This window comes from Triticum urartu, unplaced genomic scaffold (genome assembly GCF_003073215.2).
Source record: "Triticum urartu cultivar G1812 unplaced genomic scaffold, Tu2.1 TuUngrouped_contig_8391, whole genome shotgun sequence".
NCBI classification, from domain to species: domain Eukaryota; kingdom Viridiplantae; phylum Streptophyta; class Magnoliopsida; order Poales; family Poaceae; genus Triticum; species Triticum urartu.
This window is the reverse complement of record NW_024119335.1, coordinates 1-10,623: the sequence shown is the minus strand read 5'-3', so window position 1 is coordinate 10,623 and position 10,623 is coordinate 1. Positions and strand designations below refer to the sequence as shown.

At 43.7% G+C, this 10,623-nt stretch overlaps 2 non-coding genes across 2 annotated transcripts; both read left to right on the top strand.

Annotated features, from left to right (window-relative positions):
* The first annotated feature begins 1,175 nt into the window (after nt 1–1,175).
* TRNAT-GGU lies at nt 1,176–1,247 on the top strand. The gene has a single exon. It is a non-coding gene; the product is annotated as a tRNA-Thr (tRNA).
* A 507-nt stretch (nt 1,248–1,754) lies between these two features.
* TRNAY-GUA lies at nt 1,755–1,836 on the top strand. The gene has a single exon. It is a non-coding gene; the product is annotated as a tRNA-Tyr (tRNA).
* The last annotated feature ends 8,787 nt before the right edge of the window (nt 1,837–10,623 follow it).

Genomic DNA, 10,623 nt, shown 5'->3' with positions numbered 1-10,623 from the left:
TTCAAATTCAGTTATTAATAGAACGAATCACACTTTTCCCACTAAACTATACCCGCTACATTGTAGATTATGGTATAAATGGCACCCTTTGTCAAGGATAGCCATTTGACAAGAAGGCTAATTCCCCCTTATTGAATCAGATGGAGAAGGTTCATGACATTGAGCCGTTGGTACTTCTACTTCGATCGCTCGCCTTTACTTTAGGATTTAGATAGCCCCTCTGGTCTGTAAAAAAAATCTTTTCTTACCATGCTAATAGCGCCTGAACCAAATGTATTTATTTTGATTAGGATCCTATTCTACGGTTACGACTACAATAATAATTATTTACTTTGCAAGGACGTAAGTGTGTCAGACTGCTAAATTGTTTTATTATTCCTACAATATAAACTAGGGGATATAGGGGGTAACACTGTCCCTATAAATTCCTTTTTTCCTTTTCTTTTTTGTCCAGAATTGAACAAAAAAGAAATTATGGAAGATGTTTTCTTCCCCCATTAAGTCCGAGCCATAGAGTAAGAGTGAGATGAGTTTTCCAAATTCATCATAGACTTTCCCTATGGCTTGATAGAAGTAAGCAGCAAAGAGTCGTAACTTAAAGAAAAAAACGGACAGGGCCGACAGATTTACCTGATGTAAAGAAGATCCTAAAAGTCTCTGATTAGTCGACTCTCTCCATTTAACACTTTCCTCTCTCTCCTTTTTTCCACTGACTCAATTCTAGTTTATTAGATTCTTGTTTAAAAGAATGCAAAAAGTTCAATAGAACTAAGAACACATAAAAAATAGCATAGAGGATCAAGGCCATTACCAAAAGTTCCTCCCAAGGATCCTATATCCTATTGGGTATCTGTTCCCCGCCTTTTCCCGCTAGGATCGGAAATCTTATATTTTCCATATCCATATACCGTTGAATCCTTGGGGTTCCAGAATCCGCCTATTTTACTAGTCTTCGGAAACGGAAAACCCTGAACCAAGAAGAGTTGGATATGTTATGTAGGGTATGTTTTTTTTTATTAATTTTATTTTGAGCTCTCAAGATATCGATATATACATATACAATCTCTACATAATGTCTCTCTCTCTATCTCTATATATTATATATATAATATGTACATTATGCAGTAGACCCATAATGGGAAATCCAAGTGGCTAATTTTTGAATTAAATAAAAAGCCCTTTTAACTCAGTGGTAGAGTAATGCCATGGTAAGGCATAAGTCATCGGTTCAAATCCGATAAAGGGCTTTTTAAATTAGTGGTAGAGTAATCTCGTGCTAAGACGTAAGTCGTTGGTTCGAATCTGATAGAGTACTTTTCTACTAAATTGATTCACTTTTTTTCTTTGTTTTTGAAACTTTCTCTATATTTTTAGAGAATTTTATGACTTAGTGCGGGATGGATGCATTTTTGGTATGAACACTAAATGAAGCACGGAGAATTAATCTATAACGATCAACTAAAAAAAATCCTAGATGAAAACATAACAGAAAAGTTGGAAAAACTCTTTGCTTTGGATCTATTTATACTTTTCGAGTATATTGACAATTCCAAAAAACTGCTCATACTATGATTATAGTATAATCACGAGCGGTTGTATATGGCCCTATCGTCTAGTGATGCCCCTATCGTCTAGTGGTTCAGGACATCTCTCTTTCAAGGAGGCAGCGGGGATTCGACTTCCCCTGGGGGTAGGGAGTATTATGAAAGGAGGTTAATCATAGATTAGCAAAAACCCTAGAATAAATTCTTCCTGGGTCGATGCCCGAGTGGTTAATGGGGACGGACTGTAAATTCGTTGACAATGTCTACGCTGGTTCAAATCCAGCTCGGCCCAAACCAAAAATCTAGGGCTTCGTGAGTATGAACTAAATCCTTTTGTTTTTCTTCCATAAAATAAAATGTCTGATCTATAGAAATAAAAGATAAAGAAAAAAGGGAAATTTTTTTTTCTAATCCATATCTCTCTCATTCCTTTCTTACAAACAAAAGAGTTTTTCTTATTGAAGGCTGGATTATTATCCATTTTTAGTGATAAAAAATCACGACATACTAGTTATGTCACTCTCACTATACCCACGTATAATATAATATGTGGGTATGTAGTATATGATTCGTCTATTTCTTAGAGTACGAAAGACGAATCGAATCTTCTTATGGTTCTATTTAAGAATGGGTATGCCATACACCCCGCGGGGATTGTAGTTCAATTGGTCAGAGCCCCGCCCTGTCAAGGCGGAAGCTGCGGGTTCGAGCCCCGTCAGTCCCGAACTAGGGTTCAATGAATGGAGAAATTGATATTTCCTTTTTCCATGAAAAAAAGGGGCAGGGAGCAAGATCAAATACCCACAGGGCACCCTTACTTCACTTTTTTATTTTGCATCTCTCATTAAAGAGGGAGGGAGGGCATATAGGAATTTTTTTTTCACTACTCCCAATCGATAAAGAAAGACACACATACGATATGTGGATTAGTAGAATTTAGGATATTATATTACTCTATCTTTCTTTATGATGATACCATCCTCATCTTAATTTCCTATTCCACTCTTATGGAATAGAGTACCGGTATTTTACCGGAATCCATACATAAATCGTATTCCCTTTTTATTTCAGACCTCTTTTCCCCATCTCACTTCTACTGCTTATTTGGATGTCTATGTGACCCATAGAAAGTGAAAGTTGGTCATATAATACATACATAATTGTATGTATAACTATAAGAAAAAGGAAGGGAAATTGTATAAGATTAAGAAAGTATAAGATTAAGAAAGCTCGTGGGTTAGAGATATAGAAAAGAAAAAGTAGAAAAGGATTAAAAAAGAGGGAATTCCTAATCCAATCAAAAAACCCATTTTGGTCTTAGTGTGGATAGAGGATCTTCCTATGTTATACTATATAACTCTCATCCGTGAAATATAACTCTCATCCATGAATTGATTTGATAGATCCGATATTCATAATATTGAATTGATTCAGTATTATCAGAATGCAAGCCCTACCCTTGAATTTACAAGATACCCCTTTTTCCTCTCCATGGGATTACATCCCGAGTTATTGTGAAAATAAAAAATAAAGAGGTTATGGAAGTCAATATTCTCGCATTTATTGCTACTGCACTGTTCATTCTAGTTCCTACTTCTTTTTTACTTATTATTTATGTAAAAACAGTCAGCCAAAATAATTAATTGGAATTCCAATTAATCATTGAAGAAATTAAAAAGGGATTAAATAAAAAAAATCCAAGTCTTAAATGAAAGGATCTGGTTGGAATCTTAAAGTGTGGTAGAAAGAACTACATATAGTTTTTTCTACGACACTTTAGATTCTTTCTATTATATTATCTTTGAATCTACATAGAATAGATTAGTAGATTGAAATAGTTAAGTAGTCTAATTCAATTTCTTTTTTCATTGCATCCACTTAATTTCAATCAGGTCAAAATAAAAAAATCTAAGACAATTCTTGACCAAAGAATCCATGGAAGGAAAGAAAAATAATATGAAGAATAGACTATAGTAAAAAGTAAAAGGAAATGGAAAATGTGTGATATGCCGTGAATAGTTCCGTGGAAGAAAGTCTAATTTTCTTATGTATAGAACTTTTTTTAACCATTCGTCATTTCTAGTAGAAATTCTGAATTGGTATAATGGCTCTTTCTTACATTACAACTTACAATACAAGAGTTTCTTACAGGAGTGAAACAAAACTAAAGAAAAAGATTAAAGAATAACGTTTGACAAAATGATTAATGCAAAATGATCCATTAAAGAAAAGAATTGATACAACAATTTGATTACTTAATCAATTAGTAGTATCCCTAGAGTCCACTCCTTCCCCATACTACTAGTGAAAGAGAAAATGTAAAGACTACCATTAAAGCAGCCCAAGCGAGACTTACTATATCCATCTAAATTATGTCTCCTATTTCTATGAAGGGATTATTCTACTATTGATCAATAATCATAGTGGAATCAAGGGTACAGAGTCAAAAAGGGATTCCGCCCTAAGGCCATGGATCAATCAGTTCAAGGAATTTACTCCTAACAAATTCTTATAGGAATTCTGGTAGAATTAGAGAGCATTAAAAATACGAGATACTATAGCCCTTTTTTCCTTAAAAAAGAAAGAGTACGGGAATGATGTCCTGAATAGAAGAAGCGGGAATAGGAAGATTTTTTATTCCTTTTGTTACTCTTTTTTTTAAGCAAAGGACGCCCGAATATACCATAAAATTATCGATAGATAAATATTTATTGGATACCTACCTTACCTAATGTTTATTTTTGACCTAAACCCTGCAGCCTTGCTTTGTATCATTCTATGAAAGAATGAAGAGATTTTATCCATAATACAACTCCTAAATTGATTTTTGATCGACCTATTTAATCTGATTCTCGTTAGAATTAAGTAGTCCTTACTTTAGTGTATGTAGGTAACATAAGATGTACGATAAAAAAATGTATAATAATTAGTAAGTCTTGATATTCTTTCGTGGAGTCCCTTCTTGAATCTTAGATTGAAAAAAAAAAAGAATGCCCCTTAGGGACCTTTCTTTGGATACCAAGATTTCTGACATGTTACAAAACATGATCATCTCATACAATAAAATTTAGCATCATGTCTTGACCATATCACATCACAACATGCCCTGCAAAAACAAGTTAGACGTCCTCTACTTTGTTGTTGCAAGTTTTACGTGGCTGCTACGGGCTTAAGCAAGAACCAATCTTACCTATGCATCAAAACCACAACGATAGTTTGTCAAGTTGGTGCTGTTTTAACTTTCTCAAGGACTGGGCGTAGCCACACTCGGTTCAACTAAAGTTGGAGAAACTGACACCCACTAGTCACCTGTGTGCATAGCACGGCGGTAAAACCTGTATCGCGTAAGCGTACGCATAATGTCGGTCCAGGCCGATTCATCCAACAATACCGCCGAACCAAAGTGACACATGCTGGTAAGCAGTATGACTTATATCGCCCACAACTCACTTGTGTTCTACTCATGCACAATATCAACGCATAAAACCTGGCTCTGATACCACTGTTGGGGAACGTAGTAATTTCAAAATTTTCCTACGCACACGCAAGATCATGGTGATGCAAAGCAACGAGAGGGGAGAGTGTGTCCACGTACCCTCGTAGACCGAAAGCGGAAGCGTTAGCACAACGCGATTGATGTAGTCGTACGTCTTCATGATCCGACCGATCAAGTACCGAACGCACGGCACCTCCGAGTTCTGCACACGTTCAACTCGATGACGTCCCTCAAACTCCGATCCTGCCGAGTGTTGAGGGAGAGATTCGTCAGCACAACGGTGTGGTGACGGTGATGATGTTCTACCGACGCAGGGCTTCGCCTAAGCACCGCTATGATATGATCGAGGTGGATTATGGTGGAGGGGGGCACCGCACACGGCTAAGAGATCAAGAGATCAATTTGTGTTGTCTATGGGGGGCCCCCTGGCCACGTATATAAAGGAGTGGAGGAGGGGAGGGGCCGGCCCTCTCTATGGCACGCCCTAGGGGAGTCCTACTCCCACCGGGAGTAAGATTCCCCCTTTCCTAGTAGAACTAGGATCCCTTCCAAGTAGTAGGAGTAGGAGAGACGGAAATGGAAGGGAAAAGGAGAAGGAAGGAAGGGGGTGCCCCCCTCCCTAGTCCAATTCGGACCAGCCCACGGGGAGGGGTGCGGCCACCCTTTGAGGTCTTTTTCTCCTTTCCCGTATGGCCCATTAAAGCCCAATACGAATTCCCATAACTCCCCGGTACTCCCGAAAATACCCGAATCACTCGGAACCTTTCCGATGTCCGAATATAGTCGTCCAATATATCGATCTTTACGTCTCGACCATTTCGAGACTCCTCGTCATATCCCCGATCTCATCTGGGACTCCGAACTCCTTCGGTACATCAAAACTCATAAACTCATAATATAACTATCATCGAAACCTTAAGCGTGCGGACCCTATGGGTTCGAGAACAATGTAGACATGATCGAGACACGTCTCCGGTCAATAACCAATAGCGGAACCTGGATGCTCATATTGGCTCCCACATATTCTACGAAGATCTTTATCGGTCAGACCGCATAACAACATGCGTTGTTCCCTTTGTCATCGGTATGTTACTTGCCCGAGATTCGATCGTCGGTATCTCAATACCTAGTTCAATCTCGTTACCGGCAAGTCTCTTTACTCGTTCCATAATACATCATCTCGCAACTAACTCATTAGTTGCAATGCTTGCAATGCTTAGGTGATGTGCATTAGCGAGAGGGCCCAGAGATACCTCTCCAACAATCGGAGTGGAAAATCCTAATCTCGAAATATGCCAACCCAACAAGTACCTTCGGAGACACCTGTAGAGCACCTTTATAATCACCCAGTTACGTTGTGACGTTTGGTAGCACACAAAGTGTTCCTCCGGTAAACGGGAGTTGCATAATCTCATACTTATAGGAACATGTATAAGTCATGAAGAAAGCAATAGCAACAAACTAAACGATCAAGTGCTAAGTTAACGGAATGGGTCAAGTCAATCACATCATTCTCCTAATGATGTGATCCAGTTAATCAAATGACAACTCATGTCTATGGTTAGGAAACATAACCATCTTTGATCAACGAGCTAGTCAAGTAGAGGCATACTAGTGACACTCTGTTTGTCTATGTATTCACACATGTATTATGTTTCCAGTTAATACAATTCTAGCATGAATAATAAACATTTATCATGATATAAGGAAATAAATAATAACTTTATTATTTCTCTAGTGCATATTTCCTGCACACCTGCCCAGCCCCCTCACGAGGCATGCGAGGGAGAGTACAGGTCAAAACGAGGAACCGAGGGCAGAAAAGGAGGCAGAAATGCAATGGAACTAGGCCAGCAACGAACACCAGAAAGCAAATTATTACTAAAAAGGGGCAAGCCAACTGCAGAAAGCAAATGAAAAGCCGCGTCCGGCACCTAGTCTAGTCTTCTTGTCTTCTCACCAGTGCGGAGCTAAGTGCTGCCACTAGGACATGGGAGGGATCCCCCGAGGCCCGAGGGCGGCACTCCTGAGACTCCGGGGCATGTACATCCCCACTCATTATTATGTGAGAGTGTCACGAGCGGAGATCTGCACAGGCACTGGGCCTTGCTTCACAGGCATCGGGCCTTGCCTCATGGGTAGAACTTCCGGAGGTGCTGAATGTTCCAGGCGTTCTGGATGGGGATCCCGTCCCACGTCTCCAGGCGCGCGGCGCTAGGCCTGGAGACGTGGACGACCCGAAACTGGCCCTCCCACATGGGCGAGAGCTTGTGCAGCCCTTCCCTGGAGAGCACCCGCCTTGGGACGAGATCACCCACCTCAAGTGTCCTGGAGCGGACGCTACGGCAGTGGCACCGCTGTAGCGCCTGCTGGTACCTCGCAGCTTGAAGCGAGGCTTCACGGCGGTGTTCCTCCCCCAGCATGAGGTCCATCCCCCACATGGCGTCCTGATGCGTTTCATCAAACATCGGGACCCGCGCGGAAGAATGGGGTCTCACCTGTCGGCCTGGTGGCAGTGGTGCGGATGGACCACAGCACGGACTGGAGGTCGTCGTGCCAGCCCCTGCCGTAGGCCTCGACCTTCTTCTTGAAGGTCCTAGTCTTGAGACCCCTCAGGACTTCCGCGTTGGCGCGTTCGGCTTGGCCGTTGCTCCTGGGGTGCGCCGCGGAGGCGTAGCAGATCTACGTTCCAAGGTTAGCACAATATGTTTTGAAGAGATTGCTAGTGAACTGTGAGCCGTTGTCGGTGATGATGCGATTAGGGACCCCAAATCGTCTTACGAGGCCCTTGATGATGTTGACTGCTGACCCAGCTAGGATGGTGCGGACGGCTTCCACTTCCGCCCACTTGGTGAATTTGTCGATGGCGACGTAGAGGTAGCGGTAACCTCCAGGCGCTCGAGGGAATGGGCCTAGGATATCCAGCCCCCAGACTGCGAACGGCCATGAGAGCGGGATAGTCTGGAGGTCTTGAGCCGGCTGGTGGATCTGCTTGGCGTGGAATTGGCAGGCCTCACAGGATTTTACCAGCTCGGCTGCGTCGTTGTGTGTCGTAGGCCAGTAGAACCCGCTGCGGAAAGCCTTGCCGACTAGGGTGCGCGGCGACGAGTGGTGCCCGCAGTCTCCGCCATGTATGTCAGCCAATAGCTCATTCACCTGTTCCCTGGAAATGCATCATAGAGAAACATCATTTGTCCGCTTCCTGTATAGCTCACCGTCCTGAATGCAGTACGGTGTAGCCTGCCGGGCCACACGCTTTGCGTCTTCTTCCTTCTCCGGCAATGTGCCTTGCGTCAGGTACGCCCTAAACTCCTTGATCCAGCACCCCTCCTGAGGCTTGAGCGCTAAGAGGAGGCGCGCTCCTGAGGTCGGGCCGCAGGCGGGGGCTCCCGAGGTGGGTGGCTCGGGGAGTTCCTCCTGAGGTGGCGCCGACTCCGCAGGCGAAGGTGCTGCCAAAGGCTTGAAGAGCCGCTCCTCGAAGACGACGGGCTCTTGGGGTAGCCGCTTGGATGCTCTTTTGGCGATGTCGTCGGCCTCCTTGTTGGTTCCACGGGGCACATGCTGTAGCTCCAGGCCCAGGAACTGCTTCTCCATTTTACGTACCTCCGCGAGGTATGCCTCCATGTGCTCATCCTTTGGATCGTACACCTTGTTGGAGAAGTTGACGAGGAGCTGTGAGTCTCCCTTGATGGTGAGGCGTTTCACCCCCAGGTCCACTGTAGCCTTGAGGCCGGCGATGAGACCCTCGTACTCTGCGATGTTGTTGGAGACCTTCTCGCCCCCCTGGAAGCAGAACTACACGAGTAGTAAAGTTTGTCCTGAGTGGGCGAGATGAGCACGACTGCAGCCCTCGTGCCCTGGCATGCGAACGTGCCATTGAAGTACACGACCCAGCCACCCGGCACTTCCCTCCCTGGCGAGAGGGATCGGTTCTCGCCAGCTTTGAGCTCCGGGGTGTCGGTCCATTCTGCCACAAAGTCGGCGAGTGAAGCCCCCTTGATGACCATGTTTGTGCTGAACTCTAGGTCAAACGCTTGCAGCTCGATGTTCCATTCGGGAACCCTTCCCGGAGCATTGGGGCTCCTGAGCACTCTCTCCAACGGGTAAGCTGAGACGACCTTAATGGGGTGACCCTGGAAGTAGTGGCGCAGCTTACGTGAGGCCACCAGGAGCGTGAGCAAGAACTTCTAAGGCATGGGGTATCGTCCTCGCACTGTGCTGATGAAGTACACTGGGTGCTCGACGAGGACGGGAGAGCTGACGAAGTTTTTGGCTCCCGGGGGCTGAGGTGTTTCCTGTGGGTCCCCAGCTTCAGGGGCTCGATGACCAGCCGGAGCATCTGTTGTCTCAGGAGTCTCAGGAGCATCGCCTCGGTGTTGCGCTGCCTTATCCGGCTTGGTGGCTGATAACCCACAAGTATAGGGGATCGCAACAGTTTTTGAGGGTAGAGTATTCAACCCAAATTTATTGATTCGACATAAGGGGATCCAAAGAATATTATCAAGTATTAGCAGCTGAGTTGTCAATTCAACCACACCTGGAAACTTAATATCTGCAGCAAAGTGTTTAGTAGCAGAGTAATATGATAATAGTGGTAACGGTAGCAAAGTAATATTTTTGGGTTTTGTAGTGATTGTAATAGTAGCAACAGAAAAGTAAATAAGCGAAGAACAATATAGGAAAAGCTCGTAGGCATTGGATCGGTGATGGAGAATTATGTCGAATGCGATCGATCATGCAACAGTTATAACATAGGGTGACACAGAACTAGCTCCAGTTCATCAATGTAATGTAGGCATGTATTCCGAATATAGTCATACGTGCTTATGGAAAAGAACTTGCATGACATCTTTTGTCCTACCCTCCCGTGGCAGCGGGGTCCTATTGGAAACTAAGGGATATTAAGGCCTCCTTTTAATAGAGTACCGGACCAAAGCATTAACACATAGTGAATACATGAACTCCTCAAACTAGGGTCATCACCGGTAATGGTCCCGATTATTGTCACTTCGGGGTTAATAGATCATAACACATAATAGGTGACTATGGATTTTGTAGGGTCGAAAGAATGTCTAGAGGGGGTGATTAGACTACTTGACAAAATAAAAATCTAGCCTTTTCCCAATTTTAGTTCTTGGCAAATTTTAGCAACTTTGGACTAGTCAAGCAATCTTAACACAATTCAAGCAAGCATGCAAAGAGTATATAAGCAGCGGAAAGTAAAGCATGCAACTTGCAAGAATGTAAAGGGAAAGGTTTTGAGGATTCAAACGCAATTGGAGACACGGATGTTTTTGTCGTGGTTCCGATAGGTGGTGCTATCGTACATCCACGTTGATGGAGACTTCAACCCACGAAGGGTAACGGTTGCGCGAGTCCACGGAGGGCTCCACCCACGAAGGGTCCACGAAGAAGCAACCTTGTCTATCCCACCATGGCCATCGCCCACGAAGGACTTGCCTCACTAGCGGTAGATCTTCACGAAGTAGGCAAACTCCTTGCCCTTACAAACTCCTTGGTTCAACTCCACAATCTTGTCGGAGGCTCCCAAGTGACACCTAGCCAATCTAGGAGACACCACTC